Source organism: Leiobunum rupestre, chromosome 4 (assembly GCF_980474605.1).
Source record: "Leiobunum rupestre chromosome 4, qqLeiRupe1.1.hap1, whole genome shotgun sequence".
Classification (NCBI taxonomy): domain Eukaryota; kingdom Metazoa; phylum Arthropoda; class Arachnida; order Opiliones; family Sclerosomatidae; genus Leiobunum; species Leiobunum rupestre.
Window position 1 is genome coordinate 67,926,067 of NC_143387.1, and position 22,898 is coordinate 67,948,964.

At 37.8% G+C, this 22,898-nt stretch overlaps 1 protein-coding gene across 4 annotated transcripts in view; it reads right to left on the reverse strand.

The window, feature by feature from the left end:
- sli (slit guidance ligand) overlaps positions 1–22,898 on the reverse strand; it is a 214,907-nt gene that overhangs the window by 123,924 nt on the left and 68,085 nt on the right. The gene's annotated exons all lie outside the window — the stretch shown is intronic.

Consider the following 22,898-nt stretch of genomic DNA (forward strand, 5'->3'; position numbering starts at 1 on the left):
AATTTCATATCTCATATAGGTCTACATTACGGCCGACTTTGAACAAAATCGGCAATAAACACCTCGGGTACTCTCCTTGTAAGCTGGCTCAAAAGCGTGTCCTTGTTAATCTCTATATACGTTCGCAAAGGGCGCCGTTAACCTCATAAAGAAAACAATTATCGCCGGTTTTTCTCAAAGCGAAAGATCCGGAGCCAAAAAAGGAAGGCTGACGATCGGGGAAAAGTCCGAGACACTTGTATAGAATATCTTCGGCTTGAGACGCCATAAAGATATTGAAAATGAAAAAAGTCTCCGGAGAGAGCGGATACAACGATGTCTTTCATTTTCGTAATGTGGCCAAATAGAAGAAGATATAAAAAAGCGGCTTGGACGGCGGAGTGCAGCCATCTTTTCAATTATACTTTCACGCTCGGTCTGCCGTTCAGCGCCATCTCGGGGGGAAAAGAAACTGGCCTTTGCCAGTTTGCCGACGCCAACGCGCTGCCTGATAGACTCAATCGGGATGAGATAAAAAACCAAGTATATAAAGAAAAAAAACAAAATGGATACATTATTTCATCTTCATCTTTTTTAACCGTCTTTTCAGTTTCGCGGATTTCGTCACGGAAAAGATACAAGATTGCGGGAAAATATTTTTCAACGAAAACATAAATAAGACATTTTTTCGTCGACTTTCTCTACCAAAAATTCCAGTAGCCTCCAGTAGTTGTCCGTGTATCTTATCGGGGACTGAGATAAAAAAATGCCAAAGGTATATAACTAGTTTTCGGATATCAAAGCTGCCAATACCCCGTTCCAGAGAAGACAGTTTTTAAAAGAGATTCCGACCCGAAAAGGGCCCCCGAAAAATCCCGAACACATTTTTCTATTTTCGCCCCAAAAAGTGGATGAAAAGAATCGGATAGATGAAAAGCGAGGGGCGATTTGGGGGAGTGAGTGTAAAAAATGACCACAAGACATTATTTTCTTCCATTTATCGCCCGCCCTCAAGGCGACCGAGTTAGCCTTTCCAACAAGACACCTTTAGCACGTCGCTTTTTTACTTTTTACAAACTAAACTTTTCACACGCACTTTATTAGATAAGCTCAGGATGAAGCTCGAATCTAGTAACCTTAAGGGTTTTCTTTAGTTGACCGTGTAAGGGAAGGGTGCGATTGGGTGCGGTTTGTATTCTTCGCGCTACTTTTTAACAGTCTCTCGTCTAAGCCCTACACAAATAGGATTTACAACGAGCCCTCCCAGTTGACTTTAATCGAGCGGACAGACAGTGAATGCAATACGCGTAAGCCTGGTAAGGAATAAGCAGCGCGATTTGTAAATCTAAAAAAAAAAACGTTTTTTATTACCAAAATCGCGGCTGGCTTGGAATTGCTACGTGTTTCAGAAAACGGATTCCGCTTCTAAGACCAGATGAAAAATACAGATTACTTTTGAGTTCTTTTCAGCGAGCTTTTTGTAGTAAAAAAAGCTGGCATCCAGAATGACACTAACATCGTATTTCAATTTATTTAACAGGATTCTTTCGCAAGATTTTAGTAAATTTTATAAACTTATTTTAGAAGGCGCAGAAACAATTTTGTACTGAAGGTCACAAAGAATGCATTTGGCTTAACAGAGAGGCTATTATAGCCTGTGTTTTAACGATTCTTCGCCTCCACGGAGAGAGAGGGTGCAGGTAAAAGGGGGTAAGTTTAGACGCGGAAAAGCCCAGGGGGGCGTGGTTTTCTTCCGGAAATCACGATGTGAACAGGATGATGCCCACGTATTATCTGTCCACCTGAATGCATTCTTCACTAATAAAATGTAGATAAATAAGTAAGGTATTTAATACTTTGCAACCGAAGTGAGGCCGTTTCTAAGCGATACAGGTGGCTTAAACCACTTGGGATAGTTGAAGCAAAACTGCCACAGCGTACCACTAGATTCCCAACACTTAACACCTCATTTTCTAAACACTTAACACCTCATTTTCTAAACACTATATCACATCATTTTCTAACCACTAAAGCACCTCATTTTCTAAACATAATGGCGACTCATTTTCTAAATACTTTGTTACCTCACTTTCGAAACACTATTCCCTTCACTTAATAAACACTGTCACATCACTTTCTAAACACTATTACACCTTACTTTCTAAGCACCATGTCACTTCCTTATCTAAACATTATGTCCTCTCACTTTTTAACACTATATTACCTCATTTTTTTACACTATTTTACCTCACTTTTTTCACTATATTACCTTACTTTTTAACCCTATATTACCTCACTTTTTAACCCTATATTACCTCACTTTTTAACCCTATATTACCTCACTTTCGAAACACTATGACCCTCACCATCTAAGACGATGCTACCCCACTTTCTAAAAATTATGTCTCCACTTTCTCGACACTTATGCTACTTCACCTTCTAAGACTACGCTACCTTACCTTCTAAAACTATTCCACCTCACCTTCGGACCAAGTACGCCACCTATAACGTCTATATTCCGAAGGTGAAAATGAAATACAGGTTTACCGAAAACTTTCATTAAAAATTAAAATGCTGCATCCATTATAATTAGCGAATATCTTTTAGCTGTTTATTCTGAATTTTTGAAAAGGCATATTTGACCAAGACGACTTATCTCATTGAAATAATGGCGCGATTAATAAAGTACGCGAGCCTTGCCTCAGTTATCTGGAATTGGCGTACAAATTGAATGGCCCACGGGCTCCTGGAGGAAAAAGTTCCAACTTCTCGGAAAGCTCTTTCGAACAAACAACAAGGGTTATAATTATTTCCAAAAAGGTAAACCTCCACGAAATAGCCTCTAAACAAACGTGTTTACTTTCAAAAGCTTTTACCATGAGAAAAATAATAATAAGTGTACGCTTATATAGGAACATACAATGTAATTATCTAAAATACAATATGTTGCGAAGTATATTAACTTCCTTGAGCACGGAAAATTTAGCGAGGCTAAAATGAGAGAGATTCCATAAAAGAGAAAAAATAAAGTTATCTTCCGAAAGTCTAAAATCATTCATAGAAATTTGGAAATTAGGAGATATTGCATGTTTTGTTGGAATTAGTAAAAGCCATTTTTATATATGTAACTTAATAGTAATAAATATGACGATATGGAATAATTACATAAATTACGAACTAAAACTCGTCTGAAATTGAAAAGTTACTTTCTTCAGATACGATGCGAGTGTTTATAATACTCAACAATATGCTACATTAAGTGCAATTTTTACTTTTGAAACCCCTTTTTTAATTCCACTAAGCCTTGGCTACTTCGTAAAATAAAGCTGGGTGTCGAAGATTTCCCAGAACTCGTTACCTCGGAGTTCTAAAGACTAATATTGTCAGTACTTAGGGATATTATGATTTAAATGGTCCATGGTGTAACGAATTATTAGAACAATTATCGTTGTTGCAAAAGCTAAAAAGTCAAACGAACATAGTCAATCCTTTATGAAAATTACTTGATCCATTGTCTAAATTTTGATACAAAAGGAATGAAAATACTTCCAAATCTGTTTGTATCAAATAATTTTGACCAAATAAATAAAATTATATTTAATGCATTGTAACACATTTTTATATCAAATTTTTATCTGGCCAATTTTTGATATAATTTTTGAATCAAATTCGATCCACTATTTTCGTAAGGGATTAGCGAATTGGTCGAAAAACGACATAATAAGTATATAAATGGTGGGGACCTCTTTCCGGTAACGCAGCCCTTCTATCTCCGCGTGAATATTTGGAGTTCGTTGTGCCAAGAACGAAATAGCTTTTCCGTGACAGAATGTTAATGCGGAGGATCAAAAGTGTGGAGAGAGATCTGTTATTAGAGGGTCGGTGGCAGCCCGGCTGAAGCTCTCGTGACTCAGACTACAGACAAACATTCGCACGAGGATTTTCAAGAGCTATTTCAAAAAGGGGAATATAATTGAAAAATAAAATTATTTATCCTGGTTGCCACTATCAAAGCCTAAACGACCTTTGTATTTCGAGGTTCACAGTTTAGTTGACTTTCAGGATAAACATCACGGGAAAAATTTAGCAGTTTTGAAATATTACAAGTAAAAGTGTCTAACAATTTAAAAGTTTCAAGGAGCTCTATTGAGGTTCTCAGATTGCTCAGATACGACTAGTACTAGATATCTCAGAGTCGGTTCGAGATTTGAGTGTAGCATTCATCTCAGAGTCGGTTCGAGATTGGAGTGTAGCATTCATCTCAGAGTCGGTTCGAGATTTGAGTGTAGCATTCATCTCAGAGTCGGTTCGAGATTTGAGTGTAACATTCATCTCAGAGTCGGTTCGAGATTTGAGTGTAGCATTCATCTCAGAGTCAGTTCGAGATTTGAGTGTAGCATTCATCTCAGAGTCGGTTCGAGATTTGAGTGTAGCATTCATCTCAGATTCGGTTCGAGATTTGAGTGTAGCATTCATCTCAGATTCGGTTTGAGATTCTAGGGTGTAATTTATCTAAGATCGGCTCAGATTTGGCAGACGGATTTCGGATGTTGCTCTGGAAATACGGGATAGCCACTGTCTTAAGATATGGTATTGGCACTTTGAGTACTGCGTGGTAGTTGAGCGGTCGCGAAATTAAACTCTTTAATATTCGTGTGTTCCAATTTACGGGGAGTACTCATTTCGAGGGTGAGACTAATAATAATAATAATAATAATCAGCTAGGCTAATACCCAAGGCACCACCTTAGGCCTAAGTCATCAAGCGACTTTTAAAGCCATTAATTCAGGTGGCCGGGCTACAATGCGTAGGAGGGTGATGGCAACCCCTTCATGCCACGCGAGCCAACTATGATGACGTCACGGTTATTTTCCAAACGATCCCAGACCGAAAATCAATCCTTTAACAGAAATATTTATCAAGTGGTGCGACGTCTTATAAATCTTAACCTAGAATAGCTCAGACCACACAAATAAATTTATAATTTGGGCTTCGTGACGTCAAATTTCCCCGAAATGTTAAAATTTTCATTGAAATCGGTTAAATTTAAGCGTAGATACATCTCGCCATTTGAAGATGCGCTTCAATCAAATATAATTTTACTCTTAAAGTTCCCCGACTGCTTCAATGTAGATGTCGGCCATTACTCAAAGGCAGTGCGCGGGAGAAAGAACGTAACAGACGCCATGACGTCACGTGAAAGCCACCTTATACGGTATTTACGTTAAAACGAGCCGCAGCAAACGAAGCGTACGCCATCAACAAGACACCGTATAAAGATTAATTTATCAGAGTCTAATCAGCCGGTAATTTCCCCGGAGAGCTCAGATTCGAGTGATCACTGAGCCATTAAATGGGAAACGTGGACGGCAATTCTCCGCAAAAATTGCACTGGGACTGACGAAATCGTCGCGTGCCAGGACGGGGGGGACTGCTCAAAATGGTGATTCGAGGGCACACGGGGCTCAAAACGCGTTAAATATAAATAAGGAGGAAAACCGGGCAGTTGAGCTCGCGAGTTATCCCCCCACTGGTTAAATGAGTTTTCCCCCGAGCTCTTCGGTTTTCCTTTCCATAAAAACTTGTTGAGGTGAACGGTAATAGTGAGTGTAGGGAGCTTGTCACGAAGGGCTTGCCACCATACTCATAAGCTTTGTAACCCATCCACCTGATTTGAAGATATTAAAGGTCGCTAGCTGACTTGGTCCTGTGGTGGTGCCTTGGTTAAGGTAGCAAAACGCGAACACCTTAATTTAAATTAATTTTTAGACAATACGAATATTTCGAGTTACTTGGTTTTGGAAATTAGGTAAGGCTTGAGTGTGAAAAGCAAACACCTTAATTTAACATTTTTTATTATTACGCAGGAATTTATATAATTAGAAGTTTCATTTAAATCAAGGAATACCTCTGCGTATTGTTCCATACCAGAGTGACTGAGAAAAATCATATCACCTCGGGCAGGAATCGAACCTACGACCTTTGGGTTACCGTTATGACTACAGGCTATCAAGGTCCTGTTATAAATTAGTTGACGTAAAATGCTACGGCACCGTCAACAACGGGTTAAATGTATCCCGTCAATAATGTGAACCAGATCGAGTCATTCTTAAACTGGATGTCCGATACCAGATTACTCGTAGCCTCGGTAGTCCAATGGTAGTGGCGTTGGGACGGTAACCCAAAGGTAGTAGGTTCGATTCCTGCCCGAGGTGATATGATTTTTCTCAGTCACTCTGGTATGGAACAATACGCAGAGGTATTCCTTGATTTAAATGAAACTTCTAATTACCTTAATTAAAAATAATTTTTAGACAAACCGAATTTTTCGAGTTACCTGGTTTTGGAAATAAGGTAGCAAAACGCAAATATTTCAATTGGTACGAAATTCAAATATGACAATAATGCGTACGCGGGTTTTAGGGTCCCGCGAATTGGCCAGAAATCTCACATAAAATTAATTTTTTTTTAATGCGACAGAAAAACGTAGTTCAGAAATGATCAGTACTATAACTAAAAATGTTATTTTCAACCAAGTTGCTCTCAATTTAAAAAAAGATGTAAATTTTAACTCTGATATCACCAAGAAGCACTAAAATGGGAAATTACCAACTTAAGGGCCCCGATCAACCAACTTGTGGGCCCCCGATCTCGAAAATTCATAACGGGCTATCGAGGGCATGATATTTCCTATCGATTAAGATATCCCAGGCCTTTCTAAACATAATTCTAGGAGAGTTATGTGGCATCGGCGGCATTGGCCAAGTACATAAAAATGTATTTATGTACACGAATATACCGTTTTAAGAAATCAATAAGATAGCAGTCTGATTTGATTGTTATTATCGGAAAGGAGCTCACGGTTGGAGCATGAAGGGGAATTGGAAGCAACGCTAAAAATCGTTTCAATTCTAATCATTCTCCCGACGATAAAATAAATACATTCTTGGGTAAACGAAAGCAAAAAAAGTGAATTCAGGTTTAAGGAGTGTGATTCCATGATTCCCGGAAGGAAAACACAATGGATACGATATCTTTAGGATATTCATATATCCAGGTTTGATGTAAATTAGATATTTAATATATATCTGAATGTCATAGGTATGGAGGTCCAGTAGATATCAAAACCCTGGCTATTCAATATCCGGTGGATGTTATAGGGACACACTAGAGTTATTAAAAATAGCCTTTTCATAAAACGTTTAATTTTAACAATGTGTCCCCAAAATTATGACATCTGGATATCTAGTGAATATATAATTTACATTATTATATGGATATCCTAAAGATATCATATACATTGGGTTTTGATATCTACTGGTCTCCAAACATATGACATCGGGATATCTAGTGAATATCTAATTTACATAATTATATGGATATCCTAAAGATATCATATCCATTGTGTTTGCTGGGAGCAGGCCCGTCTTAAGACCTTTTGGGGCCCTCGGCTAAATTTTTTTAAGACCTTTTCGATCCCCAACGGTCAGCCTTTGTACGTCCGTCTAAATTCAACTTCACAATAATCAAACCAAAACTTTTTATTTCAAAGGTATAACATAGGCCTACTGAAAATAAGATTTTTACTGACAGTGACTCGCTGTTAGTTTTTAGAAATTGTAGGTACCGTATGATGCGCGATGTGGCGATAAGTCAAATTACTTTAGACGTAACTAAAAGATACATAATATTAAATGATAATAAATAATATTTAACCAACTAAAACCTTATCCCTAGAGTAGAGGCTGTATGGTCAGCCTTTCCGGGGACCCAAAACTGGCTGGGGGCCCTGGGCTGTAGCCCATTTAGCCCATGCCTTAAGACGGATCTGGCTGGAAGGCTGCTGCCCACAAATTTTATGTTCACATGAATTCATTCGTAACGGTAGTAATATAAGAAGGGACAGTTTCAAGCCCCCAAATAAAAATTGGACGGACAGGGGGGGGGGGGGTTAAGTTACGGAGGATGGAGAGAGTGCGAACAACTCGGCGCTAAATCTGCTCTAAACGCAATCTTTCCCCGTCATTTTCCGTTTCCATGGTTACGGCTTGAAACTGACGCCGTCCTAGTAAAAAGTGTTAGAAAGCACTTAGGGATGAAAACTTTGGTAAAAGTTGCGGGATAGTTATTTTCATTTCGCATTCTAAGGGTCTGGATGACATATCTCATCTTTATGATTTTAAAAGCTAAGCGAGCGGAGAAAATTTCTTTAGAGAGAAAACGTATAATACTTGGCAAATCACGCGAAATGGATTTTTGGAGGGGGGACCGCGACCGAAACATTTTCCCCCTTTAAGGGTGACTCTGGTTGATGCGCGATTAAGGAAATGACGTTTTTCTTGGCTCGATCGACGAAGGTTTTTGGGAGAATGTGGTGAGCTTCTTATTGATTCCATCTTAAGTACACTTTCGGCCCGTCGAAAAAAATTGAACTGCCGATTTTTAAGTTCGATAGAGCGCGATGGGTTTATTAAATTTCTACTTTCCCTAAAAAACTATTATAGGTACTGGTGCAAAATGCTTAGACGATGTTCAATCGCATTATACCACACCCCCTTTTTCGGTGATGGGGTAGATCAAATTACCATTTTTATCGCCCTTGTAACGCGGATATCAATTCTCATAAAAAGGAAAGTGAAGTTGAGAATCAAGAAAGGTGGAACAAGTTTCGCGAAATACATTTCGCAGCCCATTATAGCTTTCTTTTCTCGTTACTAAGTTCTTTCCACAAAAAAATATATTTACAGTGTTATAAGGAGCCCTTTTCCGTTCAAATATTACCTTTTTTTTCTACGAGATACGGGGCGACAAACAAGAGTGCCACGGGTAAATGAGTTTCTCTATATTGGTTCGAAAAGTCAATATTCGAAATAGGCTTCGTAAGTAGTTTTGTCCGGAAGTGTCGCCGCGTAGTGACGGGATTTAAAAAAATATGGGAAAGTCGAGCTGCTGAAACGTTAATATTTAAAAGGTGGTGTGCTATTTCCAAGTGTAAAGCTTTCAGTTTCAGAAATTCTATTACGGTTTTCGGTTTGGTATGAAAACTACTGAAATACCATTTGTACAGATAAAATTGGCAGGAGCTGAGATTTGTAGAGTAAAACCAACTACAATGGAAGGAACTTCAATTTGTCGTGGAAATCCAACTACAATGGAAGGAACTTCAATTTGTCGTGGAAATCCAACTACAATGGAAAGAACTTCAATTTGTAGTGGAAATCCAACTAAAATGGAAGAATCTTCAATTGGTAGTGGAAATCCAACTGCAATGGAAGGAACTTCAATTGGTAGTGGAAATCCGACTGCAATGGAAGGAACTTCAATTGGTAGTGGAAATCCAATTGCAATGGAAGGAACTTCAATTGGTAGTGGAAATCCAACTGCAATGGAAGAAACTTCAATTGGTAGTGGAAATCCAACTGCAATGGAAGGAACTTCAATTGGTAGTGGAAATCCAACTGCAATGGAAGGAACTTCAATTGGTAGTGGAAATACAACTGCAATGGAAGGAACTTCAATTGGTAGTGGAAATACAACTACAATGGAAGAATCTTAAATTTTTAGTGGAAATCCAACCACAATACAAAGAAATTCCGGAAATTCATCCCATTTCAGTTAAAAAACCAACTAAGTCAGAAGGAACTGAGATTTTTAATTAATATAATTGCAATTGAGATTGGTAGAAAAAAACGCCTATATTCACTAGAAGCAAATTCCCAAAAAATCCTCCCAGTTGTAGTCAAAAACCATAATAAACACTAAAAGCAAATTTCCCCAAAAATATCCCAGTTGTAGTGAAAAATTCAACTACAATGAAAGGAAATCCCCGAATATCTTTCCAAATGTGGTGATAAACCAACATGAATGAATTATGATATAATAGTTTAAAAGATAACAGTAAATCTACCACTAGTGTAAAATAACAAAGATTTAAGATTTTACTACAACTTGAAAACGAACGTCTTTTCATAAGTAAACACCATTCCATAAGCTTCGTCGAAAACGAAAAGAAGGAATAAAAGCCAAAGTTGGGTCTCGAGAATGATCGCTAATTTTTATTTTCCAGTTTCTTCCGTACGATTTTTGGAAGGAAAAAGGCGAGCAAATATCTCGAGTCCAAAATGTCCTTCTTGCCTCCGTCATTTTCGGGATGCAAATTTCTCCTTTGGGATATTTTGTGACCCCCTCCCGATCCCCCTTTTTGGAAAGAGCGAAAGAAAGGACCACCGAAAGATGGCGACAAAAAGAAACGCGAAGAGAGAAGTGCTATGCAAATTGACGGGCCAAATATCGCGCGTGTTATTTCCCTCGTAAACGCCCGGATTTGCGTAGGTGGGGGAAACCAGTCCTCCGCAGGGTGTCACCTCCCCCCGGTAATACCAAGTTCTGGGGGAGATTTTTCAAGGCGGCATCTAGCGGCTAGCCGGCCTACTTTCTTTTTTATATCCGGGGATAACCACCCCGCTATATAACAACGTGTTATACGGGAAGAGTTCTTCTGGTCCGTGGCGGCTTATCCGACGTGGACTGAGAGTGCAATCGGGGGATACAAGCTAAGTGGACCAACGGAGACTGTAATGGGAAAAAGAGAAAGTGAAAATGAAAAAGAAACGTGCCAAAAAGCGACATCTGTGGGGCAGATAGAGAGAATGTTTATTTAAGGTTTTCGCGAGGGTGCTTCTCTTTGGCCAGCCTTTATTCCGAATCGTGAAATGGGTTTGTAATTTATTTTTCATCTCTCCCTCTTCGAACAAATTCAACTCGGATTTATTATTTCCGCTTTAGTTCCAATTTAAATCGGAGGATGGCGCTTACTACGAGGGAGGAGTCGCGGAGTTTTTAAACCTTAGATCTAATTTTGGTCTATCTACAGCACTTGAATCAGATATGCAGTGGTGACGTCTGGATGCTTAGAGGTGTAGGCTAAAATAGTTTCTCAAAAACTGGGCCAACTTTTATAGACCTTTATAAATTTTACCATAAGCCTATCATAAGGTCCACATTAGTAAAGGTCTAGCATAGGGGCCCATGGTAAAGGTGTTGTCCTGGAGAGAGGAAAATTAACGTACGACGATAGGGCAGTAGCGACATCTTCTCTTTGCAAATTTCTACATCTACAATATTACATTACTTGGTAGAGCAGCCACGCTCGGGTTGATAACGTTTATTCCCATTCGACCGAAATCCCATTCGACCGAAAGAATTTTAAAATGTAGCCCAATTGGCGGGGTGATTTGGTATTTTATTTATAAGGTATGTACTATCGAAGATCCATGTTTAGGTTAGGTTAGGTTAGGTTAGGTTAGGTTAGAGTTGGTTCAGTTACTTTTCTTGACTAGGTGAAGATAAAAATATAATTCATGCTCATTCCATTTTATTTTCAAATAAATGCATAGTACAAAGATATTAAAATGGCATCGCTAAATTCATAGCTACTGCATCTAGTGGGGAGAGTGCTACTTCATTTTGAGATTAAGACGGAATAAATAATTATTATTGATGTATAAATACCCTCCTTTATTAGCTATCCGCTCCATTGCAAACGACTTCAGTAACTAAATTGAAAACATAGCAAAAGCCAATTTATATAGCAGCGTTCGGTCGAATGGGACACATAAAAGCGTTCGGTCGAATGGGACACATAAAAACCGCACGTTTCGGCGGAATTCGGTCGAATGGGACACCTCAAAAACCGCCTTCGGTCGAATGGGACTAAAGCTGGTTTCACACTCGACGGAAAATCAGCAGCGTAAAGTTGAACGTTAGCGGTATATCGAATGGGAATCAATTTTCATCTCGGCGTTTATTATCGTCTTTCCGGGATATTTTCCGTCGAGTGTGAAACCAGCTTAAAGCGTTGCTAAATGCCACGCAAAACGCGTCTAAATCTCAAATTTGAAAAAGAAATATCTTCGTAAACGTAAATCTTATTTTTTAATAGCCAGTTTTAGGTTCTGATGAATCATTTAGCAAAGACAAGTGTGAATTTTAAATTTTAAACGGATAAAATGGTGAATTAGCCTTGGATACGGTGCTGAGGGCTGGAGGCGGAGATTTCTCCAGCCTGGTTCTAACAATGTGAGTTTAAAAACGTTCGCGCGCGGCTTGTGCGCATTCATCATGCATTTCGCGAAAATTTTTGCAGAAAAGATTAGCTGAGGACGTAGCCACTAGGAGGTGCAGATTTTGAATACCTACCTCTTAATAACGGGTATGTGATCGTCAAAAATTTGGCCTAGACCTTTGCTTATGGGGACCTTATGACTTTACAGAAGGTAAGTGACCTAGGTCCCACTTGAGGAGGTGCTTCAGGGGTCTTTTAAAATTGATTTCTGGTCCCCAAATAAAATTAATAGTGAGCTACAACCTACGTGGGGCACAACTGTATGGAATTGTATTGGTGACCTGATTAATTTACGACTTGATTATCACATAACTAACTCCTAACTTTTAGTAAACCTCGTGGCAGAAAAATTAAATTCGATGATCCACCATAAATATGGCAGTTCATACACCCTTTAAGGTAACTATCACACTTTAATTTTAAACCTCATTACACCACTTCAGTATTTATTGAAGCGCCATCTACGGTAGGTTTTTGAAACCAGATATATTTTTAAATTTTGTAGAATCGATAGAAAAAGAAATTACATACTAAGCATTTCTCTTTTCTAATAGTCGGTCACCGCGCTTGCTCAGATGGTATTAGTAGATTTCAATACGAAATAATTTTAAAGGAAAAAGGATATTATTAACTTTGTCCTCTTGAGTTTTGATTCCAGTAAAAACGCTTTTACTTTTGTATTTAGAGTCGCCAAAGTAATTTAAACGTCTAGAGGTAATTTAAAATTCAATAATTAATATTTACAAGTATTAAAGACAATACTAGCCTTATCATTAACTAATTAACTAGTCACATAAATATCATGACTATTTCAGACTTTAGATATACGTGTTTGATTTCTTAATAGAAAAATAATGTTTGGGATGTATAGTAAATGTTTAATCAAAATTTTTTTATTGACACTCTAAAGCTTTCTTTATAATACCCATCATCCTTTAATGTATAAAATATAGATAACATTTTAGAGGAATCCAAAAAAATAGTTGAACTTCGTCGAAATTTGGTTCCCAATAGCAGTTTATGTCCGCCAAAGCACACTCAATTGAGAAATTTTTTTACTAGTACGGCGTGCCTCAATTTTTTGAAATCTCCGTTATTAAAAAATATATTTTAAATAGGTGTATTTCTATCCCCAGATTAGGATTTCCTCGAAGCATATTTACCCAGCCCAGTATCCCGGGAAGAAAAATAATTATCCAAGAAAACTAATCAGAAAATAAAAATACGCGGGAAAAATACTTTTTAATAAAAAGTTATCTGACTTACATTTTCTTCTCAATATATTACAAGTTGGCAAGCCCAAAATATACCTCTCCTCGGAAGAGTTTTTAATTTTCAGTGAAGCGTAACTGTATCCGTGGTTCTGCGGTAGAACGCTCACCTGTCGTGCAAGAGAGCTCGGGTTCGAATCCCGGCCGATTGAAAAATTATACTACACCCAATGACAAAATGAGGGCGCTTTTGGAAAAACCTTTTCCCTGATTCTAAGAAACTGGGTACGCAGTGATTACCCGTTGCCCCGAAAATGCGAACGCGTTCGCAGGCCTGACAGACAGACACGGTGGTTGTATAACCCCTCGGAGAGGTAAAAATGAGCGCACAAGGCTTAAAAATTATCAAAACACTACCTTTCCATAAGCCCACATCAATTTCATGTATTAAAACGGGAAATTAATTAAATATTAAAATTTACGGAAACAGTAATGGGTGGAAATTAAAATTATCTTACTTATAAACCAACCAAACGTTATAAACAGAACGAAAATACTTAATTTTAAAACAAGAACGTATTGAGGTTGTTGAGAATGTATGAGTCGACAGGTTTACACAAGCAAAAAGTATTATCGAAGCAAGTTTGAATTCAATTAAAATTGAAACAATAATGTAGACTGTCGGGAGCTTGTTTTAAAATAGTTTTGTTGCAATGATTTCCATAAAATCATCCCCAACCGTTTTACCTAACGTTGCTGCTAGAACTTGGAAAAGAGCTTTGGCAGTATAATGAACAAGATTTCACGGACATTTCAAATTTACACCATCTCCTCGATGTATTAAATTTAAATTTGAAATTGGTTGGAATTTCTGGCTATTTTATTTCGTTTTTATGTAGTTTATTACTCAAAGATCTATTTGATCCGAGATTCGCGTATTTTTGTTTGCTCGAAGACCTATTGGTACGAGTTAATAGTAAGTTTTTTAATTTCTTCAATTTTGTTTACGGTTTAGCTATATTATCCCTTTTAATTATGGACTAATCTACTTTTTCGCGTATTTTATCATATTCTCAGTAAACTAAATAAGCGAGACACTTCGTAAGTCTTATAATTTTAATATTTAATTATCGTTTAAAAGGATGAAAACTTTTGCAATTTCAACATACCCGAAATAGAAAGTTAATAATTAATTCACGAATAACTTTCCTTTTACAAAGGAAATGTTGAATTAGTTTATTTAATAAGTAACATCGAACTAAACTTTCCTGAACATTATCGGATTAGCGGAATTTGGTTGGCGAGTAGGAAAAATAAACCCACCTCTTCATTTCTGGTTTATGTATTTGCTAATCCTTCTATTCATTTAATTAAGTGGCTAATGAATTTGTTAGTAAGCAACAAGTTAGCCAAGCCTTAATATAAGTTTCTCGTCGCCTGTGTTTGGCTATTTGCGCAAGATCGTCAATAATCAGGATAAAAAAATGAACACCTTATCGATTGATGGTTTTTTATCACATTTTCTGGACAATTGCGACCGTATGGTCACTTTATACGAAATACGAACGAGCCCACACAAATATGCATCCAGTTTGAATAAAATAAATGAAACCAGTATTAAGTGGAATTTTATATATTTTAATAAACCGGCCAAACTTTTCATACAAACTATAGAGCTAGTTCAGCAGGACTAACAACGTTTGTTATTCTTTGGTTTAAGAGAATTCGGCTTATGTCCTGTCTTTATACGAATACTTTAGAGACGTACCTTTTAGGAGTTGTAGGTTGGACCCTAATTGTTGAAGTATGTTTGGGGTTAAGAATATTTTCATGATCTAAGTTTCTTTTAAACCTGTGGATTTGGGACTAGTATTTTGCTTATTTGCCATCATACATTTATTACAAAAATCATTTAAAATAAGAAAAACGGCGCGGAAAGCCGGAAATTAGTTAAGCCTAGGCTAGCAACTACGCTACTCCTAAAAATTGACTGCTCTCAATTGCTTACGGGTTTGCCAGATAAATATTTTTCTCTCACACGAAAAACCGGCCAAACATTCACGTCCTTCGAACTCAAAATGGGGAAAGCACACCACGCCGATTTTATAGAACGCTCTATTGGACCAAATATGGCACATTTTGGATCGACGTTTCGATCAAACCCGAATTTGGAACTACCCAATTTTGGATATAATTTTGGAATCAAGTTTGATCAACAATTTTCGTAAAAATTTTATTTACTTACCAGAAGGAGGTAACCCTCGCCGATGGAGGATCAGTAAAAAGTGGCGTCAAATCGTTACTAACTAATCTTAACTGATAGATCTTTTTGTTTTGGAAATGAAACTGCATTGATAGGTTTTCTTGATCGATAATTATAGAATGTATTGAAAATTACTACGACAACGATAGTTTCATTACAAATATAAAAATGTGTTTATTCATTCTAAATAGCAGTTTTAGGCAACAAATGGGGTACCGCGCTGACCTCATTTTATTTTGTAGTGAAGGAGGTAACTCTCCGAGCTAAAAATCATCTCAACTTACAAGGAGACACCCCGAGGTGTTTCTTCCCCATGTTTTTAAAACTCGAAGGTTAAGTAGCCCGTCATGTACCTTGAAAGCTCCTAAAGGGAAAAGTTTCAATTGATATTCGTTTTGCCATGGTAACGCAAAATGTTTCTCACAACTAGTTTAAATTTTCTGTACGTAAAATAGCGTGGCAAAATAACGGATTGTAAACCCGACGATTTTACCGAAATTTTATTGATTTTACCCATTTTTATAAATTTTATTGATTTTACCCATTTTTATCGATTTTACCCAATTTAATGAATTTTACCCAATTGTTTGGCCAAAATTTTAATTTTTTAAATTTTTGAAAATGTCAATACAAACCGGGATTTTCCCATGCTATATTACGTAGAGAAAGTTTAAACTTGAGTTGTGAAAATCATTTGTGGTTGGCATGGCAAAACGAATGGTCATTGTAACTTTTCCCTTTATAGGAGCTTTCAAGGTACATACTTGAAGGTCTACTTAACCCCCGAGTTTGAACAAAATTGGGGAGAAACACTTCCGTGTGTCTCCTAGCTAGTCATTCTCCCTAGGTAGCAATAAATAAAATTATGCTTATTACGTTAAGTATAATTAGTTTTAATATTAAAAGGGAATCTCAGCCAAAATCTCAAATAATCAACCATATTTAAGCTCAACCACGCCCCCTATTTAAGCGACATTTAAAGTAGAAACCCAGCAACTGAATTAGATCGGTCTCGGTATAAATATTATGAAAAGCGATAATAAAGCTAAACCTTACTAATAGCTCGTACCGATAGGTCTTCGAGTGAACAAAAAGACGCGAAACTCGGACCAAATAGATCTTCGAGTGAAAAACTAAATTAAATTAAATTAAATAGCCAGAAATTCCAACGGTAGACCGGTTTCGTCCTATTTGGAACTCGTCAGTACCGTGCGGGAAATCTGGCTTGTGACTATAATTTCTGGCTATTTAATTTAATTTAATTTAGTTTTTCACTCGCAGATCTATTTGATCTGAGTTTCGCGTCTTTTTGTTCGCTCGAAGACCTATCGGTACGAGCTATTTGTAAGTTTTTAAATTTCTTCAAATTTGTAGGGTTTAGCTTTATTATCCCTTTTCATAATGGACTTATCTACTTATTCGCTAATTATATAATCCTTTACAATGCAGTCCATAGGTGGTTCCTTTTAACTTATGATCGGTATAAATATGTTCGATTTTGGGAAATTTTGCGCGATATATAAATTTCTTCGCTGACGTAAAACAGCAGCCGACCGAAGGTCCGTAAGAAAAATCGAAGGTCGTTGTAAAGAGTCGGGAAAAGTTGGTAAAAGTTGAAATGATGTAGAAAAAGCGAGAGAAGGCGGGTTATACAGTTTCAGTTTTTGCGAGGATTTTCTTATACTTGAGAAGAAACGCGATCTGCTTAAGGAGAACCGTCAGCGAGACGAGGAAAACTGTAGAAAGCAGGAGTAAGAAAAAGGGCTTATCTCTCCGTGGAGAAAGGAAAACTGGAAATAGAAAATGCTTTACAGCAAAAGAGGAAACTCTCCCGGAGGAGAACTGGCGGAATCATCATCCCGAGAAGAGAGAGTGGATGGAGAGGCGATCCCGGATAGGCAAAATCCGAGATGAAAACACTTTCCATTCCTATCCAATCAATGCGTTGTCCCTCTTTTATTTCCGGTCGTAGGAAGTGACGTCGACCGTCCCAAAAGCACTCTCATTCTCTCCTTTATCCATTTCCATCAAAGAAATAAAATCGAGGGACAAATATTTTACAGGGTGTCCCCAAAAGAATCCCTTTCCGCCGCGTGGTTTTTTTTTGCCAAATCTACTTTTCCGATTGAGATGTAACAAAGGTTTCCTGAATTTTAGCTTAAAAAATTAAAAATGGACCCGAGTAATTTTGTCGCAGTGACATCTATCTTTCAAACTTTACAAAGGAAAGTTATGTCGAGTTAAATATCGTTTAAAAACTTGCGACTTTTGTAGACAATTGGTATTTATAAAGATAAAATTGTTTAAAATCCATAAATTCGATGAAATAAAAAGATATTTTGATTTATTAATTATTTAAAATAATCAAACTTTAATGGCACAAAAAAAGTAACCCGGATTTCAAAATTATACCGCAAGGTAGTATTCTCCATTTTGCCATGTCAACCTTTTTTCGAGTTAAAACTTCAAAAACTATCTAATCCCAATTGACTAAATGGATTTTTGGAGCACCCTGTATAAACCATAATAAAACATATATTGTTCTAGCATGCATGCACCGAATCCCTTTTCTACTCTCGCAAATAAGAATAGACACTGAATCTAAGAATAAAACCTTCATTGGGATAGAAGTTACGGAATAGCAATCGGGATCCAGGTTATGTATAATTAATTTGATACCCGATCGAAGTCGAACTGAATCGCGTCACGGATGGAAATAATTTGGCTAAGAAAGGGAACTAATTAAAACTCTTCCCAAAACTTTAGAAGGGATCCCTGACTTTTTAAGAAGATAATACTCTTTTAATATTTTAAAACTTGCAAGAAAGAAATCACCTTCCTGGTCCATATACGCGAAACCCGAAAACAAAGTAAGGGAGGGGCCGGAATCACACGCATTGTAGCATCGCCCACGGCTAAAGGGCATACCAGAAAAGGTGCAATATAGAGGGGTGAAGATATACCGCCACTAATGCAAAAGTATATAAACTAAGTTCAGCGCGAGATTCGCTAAGGTGAATCAATACGGTAAAAAGTACCTAAACGGGTGAAGTCCGCGTTCAGGAAGGAACCCGTGTCTCCGAGCACGAATTCCCACAGGCGTCTGTCGAAATATATTTATTTATTCAAAAGTGAACGATTCTAAGACGTCTCGAGTGTCGAAAGCTGCGAAAGAGCGTCGAAAATGGAGGCCGGGCCGCGATAACGGAATAATGAAAAAACATCCGTATAAATATTGATATTCCCTACAGGGACCACGGTATAGATGGCGCCAGTACGAAGGTGTTCTTTTTCCGGAAAAGGAAGGGAGGACTGCTAAAAGCCTCTCATCTCTCCATCCTCTTTCGATCTCTTCACTTTTAGTCACGGCGCAGCCCGTCCGAAGCGATTGATCCCGGGAAGCGGGAGATCACGGGGATCACGAGAGACAGAATAAACGACGAGAAATCTCTAATTTATTAATGTCTTTCCGAGCCTTCTAATAACGTGGAAGGATCGGCGGGGTACCATTTACCAGTCTGGTTGGACTCGCACCCTATTGCCTTTGATATTAACCCCGAATTGATACCACCGTCGTCTCTCCTCGAAAGGATTTCGTCCCTTCTCTTTGATATTTACCGTCGTATTTTTATTTAAGACCCATCCTTTTAAACTCGGCGTGATGCTATAAATCTAAGGAATTATACGTTGAATATTTTAAATACGATGTTCCACCTTCCGCGCTTAGAAGATGAAATGCGAACCGACATCTCATAATCAAGTTTGGGGGAAGCCATTCAAAGTACCAGTCGAAATATTAGCAAGTCGCTAATACATCCTTCATACTAAAAGATTTCCAAATTAGGTATGACAGAGGTACTTAAAGGCCACCTTTTATTGAAGGGGGTACAAATGCCTTACTAGTGACAAAATCTAGAGAAAGGTAACAAATTTGACAAAAAGTGGCAAATTGTGGATAATAATGGTTAATTAATTCATATTACATTTACCGAGCTAAAATAACTTCTTTCAATTAATTTTCTATGCCATTAATTTTATAATTAAACAGTGGATATATAATTATTTTTAGTAAAAAATATGTTTTCCTATTGACCAGATAAATTATTATTTCCCTGTTTTTTCTGTATCTTTCCATTTGGGAACACTGTCGATCGATTGGACTAAATATTTATTTATCCAATTTTGAAAATCTAATTATGAATCAAATGGAAAAATTTAACATCGAATTTTTAAATTAGACTAATGCAATATGCCTTACGCAGTTAAACTAAAGGAGTAGCTGCCGCTAGTAGCATAAGTAAAATAATTACAATAAGTATGGCACTTGCTATTGTTTTTTGACCGAGCCTTTTATCAATACTGAAACTATTGTTAGACTTGCAGTCGAATTGAATTGTATATTATCATCTTTTTTAGTATTATGTTTCGTCGTGGGCATATTTAGATACCAGGAGTATCTGTGCCGAACTAAACCTTGATTGGCCAATAACTCTGAAAATCATCCCTGTGATAATTTTGGCTCGTTTTCATAAAGCCATTAATTCAGGTGGTCGGGTTACAATGCGTAGGAAGGTGGTAGCAAGCCCTTAATGCCACGCGAACCAACAGCTCCTTACACTCACTATTACCGTTAACCTCCGCAAGTTTTTATAGAAGGAGAAACCGAAGAGTTCGGGGAAAACCCTCAAACCAGTGTGTAGAGAACTCGGAAACTCAACGTAGAAGGAGTGGTTCCGAGTTTTCACCCAATGCCACAAGCTGGGATCAAACCCGGTGAAAGTGCTAACCACTCCGCCACCCCACTATTATAATAAAAGCCAAATTTTTTATTTTAATTAAAGGAAACAAATTAAATCGAAAGCCACATTTCGGACACGAGCGAGTAAACGGTTGATTCTCAACATCGCAAATGAATCGGCGACTGAAAGCGATTGGAGCGGATCCCGCGAGTCTAGCTAATCTATTGATTTCTTTGGTGTTGATGTCCTTGGTCCAGCGGAGCTATAGAGAGTGCATATGGGCGACGAGAGGAGACAGCGTGTCGTCCTGTTTCAACAAGATTCCCGGAGGAGCAAATGTCGCCATTCACACGTGCAGCCCATCTTCTCTCAACGATACAACCGGCCTATACTTTCCTAAATCCTTCGGTCGGGCCACACGGCCGAGTGTTGACGTATCGACGACATAAAGCCAATAAAAGGGTAGACTTATTTAGAGGGGACGTGTACCGGTTGAGCCCCTATGGTCAAGCTTCCCCTTCGGGAATATCGGGAGAGCAACGTAAAAAGAAAGGGTGGTTTCTCTATATTGACAGTAATTAATCTCCATCTAGTGGAGCGAATTAAGTGCGGAGATCGGGATGAGTACGAGAGCCTTTAGGGTTTCTCAAATTGACGCTGCAAGGGGCTATAGTCAAACGATGAAACAAATAACACATTTTCCAAGAAGGGCCCGTCAACAACGGGTGTTGGGAAGTTCAGATTTTCTTTGCAAGTGTCACTCGAAATTGTACCAACAATTATACGAATTTATTTAACAGTTGTAGCGGCATAGGCTTGTCACAAATTTGAGCCTAAAGGCAGAGTTTGAGTCCTTAAAGGATGTGTGAAAGAGCAAGGTTTAATTTTAATTTAACAGATTTAAATGTGAGCTTGATACGATCCAAAATTTTGCTTTTGGCCAATGAGACCAAGAAATTTTTGCATAAAAGTATGTCCCCGAGTTAAGATTCACCTATCAGTCTATATTTACTTTCCATAAGGTTTTCAGATAGGTGATATAAATATTGTGGGGTGATGTAGAATTGAGGTCATGCCTCTAGTGATATAAATACGCAACTTGTTAATAAAATTATCACACGATGGTCTTAGCCTTAATCTCACACGTAGCCAGGGGGGAGGTGGTAACTTCCCCAGACCAAATTTTTCCAAAGTCGGCAAATTTCTTGGCTGCAGCACTTCCCACCTTGAGGCTTGAACTCAGAAAGCTCCCACCAGAAACCGCCCCTTTTCGACTCCAGTTCCCTAAAAGATCATCTAGCAACCCCTCTTAAAACATTCTTCGCTACGCCACGGCCTGCATACGCTCACTGTAAACCCGAGGTGTTTATTGCCGATTTTGTTCAAAGTCGTTCGTAATGTAGACCTATATGAAATATGAAATTTCTCAAAAGGAGACGTTGCACTACCCATTCGATTTGCTATGGCAACCGAAAATGTTTTTGATCACTTAAAACCATAAAATCTCCATTTAGAAAAGCATGGGATTTTCTCGGTTTCACGAAAATTTTGAAAAAATTTGAAAATCACGAAATGTGTAATTTGGACCACATTTAGGTAAATTTCATCAAGTTTGGGTAAATTGAAACATTTTTAGGGTAAATTTGTAACAAATTTTGGGTAAAATAAGCAAAAAATCTTATTTTGGTTGTAAGTGGTCAAAAACATTTTCGGTTGCCATGGCAAATCGAATGGGTAGTGCAACGTCTCCCTTTGGGAAATTTCATATCTCATATAGGTCTACATTACGCCCGACTTTGAACAAAATTGGCAATAAACACCTCGGGTACTCTCCTTGTTAGTCTGAAGTCTGAAGTCCACCAAAAGTGTGTGGTCGTTCTAAAAATGACTCTCATTAAAAAAATGACACGCGGTAAAAAGGGAACCGGCACACTTAATTACGTTTCACATAATAATAAACTTATGGCCAAACTGAGCGACACCTGGAAATCGCGACTGACCTGTCATAATTAAATCAGATAAGAGTGAACAAAAAAACACCATAAATAAACACAAACGCTTAGTAAATAAGGCTGTTCTTAATTATCGCAAAAAGTGGCGAACCAAAATGATTTATCAAAACTAACAAGCGAAACTAATTATTCGCCATTTCAAAGTCCTCCTTCTCTCTCTCAGTTGGATAATAATGAAGAGTAAGAGAGGAACGAGAAATTAGCATAATTCCCCGAATGGAATTACGCCTAATTAGAATATAATAACACCCAAGGGGGCAGTTATACAGTGTATATACGCTTTAAACTAAAGGGACGCTCGGAAAAAAACCAGAACAATGGTCGGCTATTTCCATAGAAATGAAGAGGAAACTCCACCGTGTAGCCTACATAAATGATTCATACAAGCGTCGCTTAATATTACGAAAGAGGAGGTGCCAGCTAGCGTTGCTACTATTTAGGGGTAATTACCATTTTCTACTCGTACCGGACGCCCGTAATATTCGTGTTCTATCTTATAAACGGAGAAAGAGACAGAAAAAGAAAGTGGCATCGTCGCTTATTCCGCTAAAAGTCCTTTTAGACTCGGCG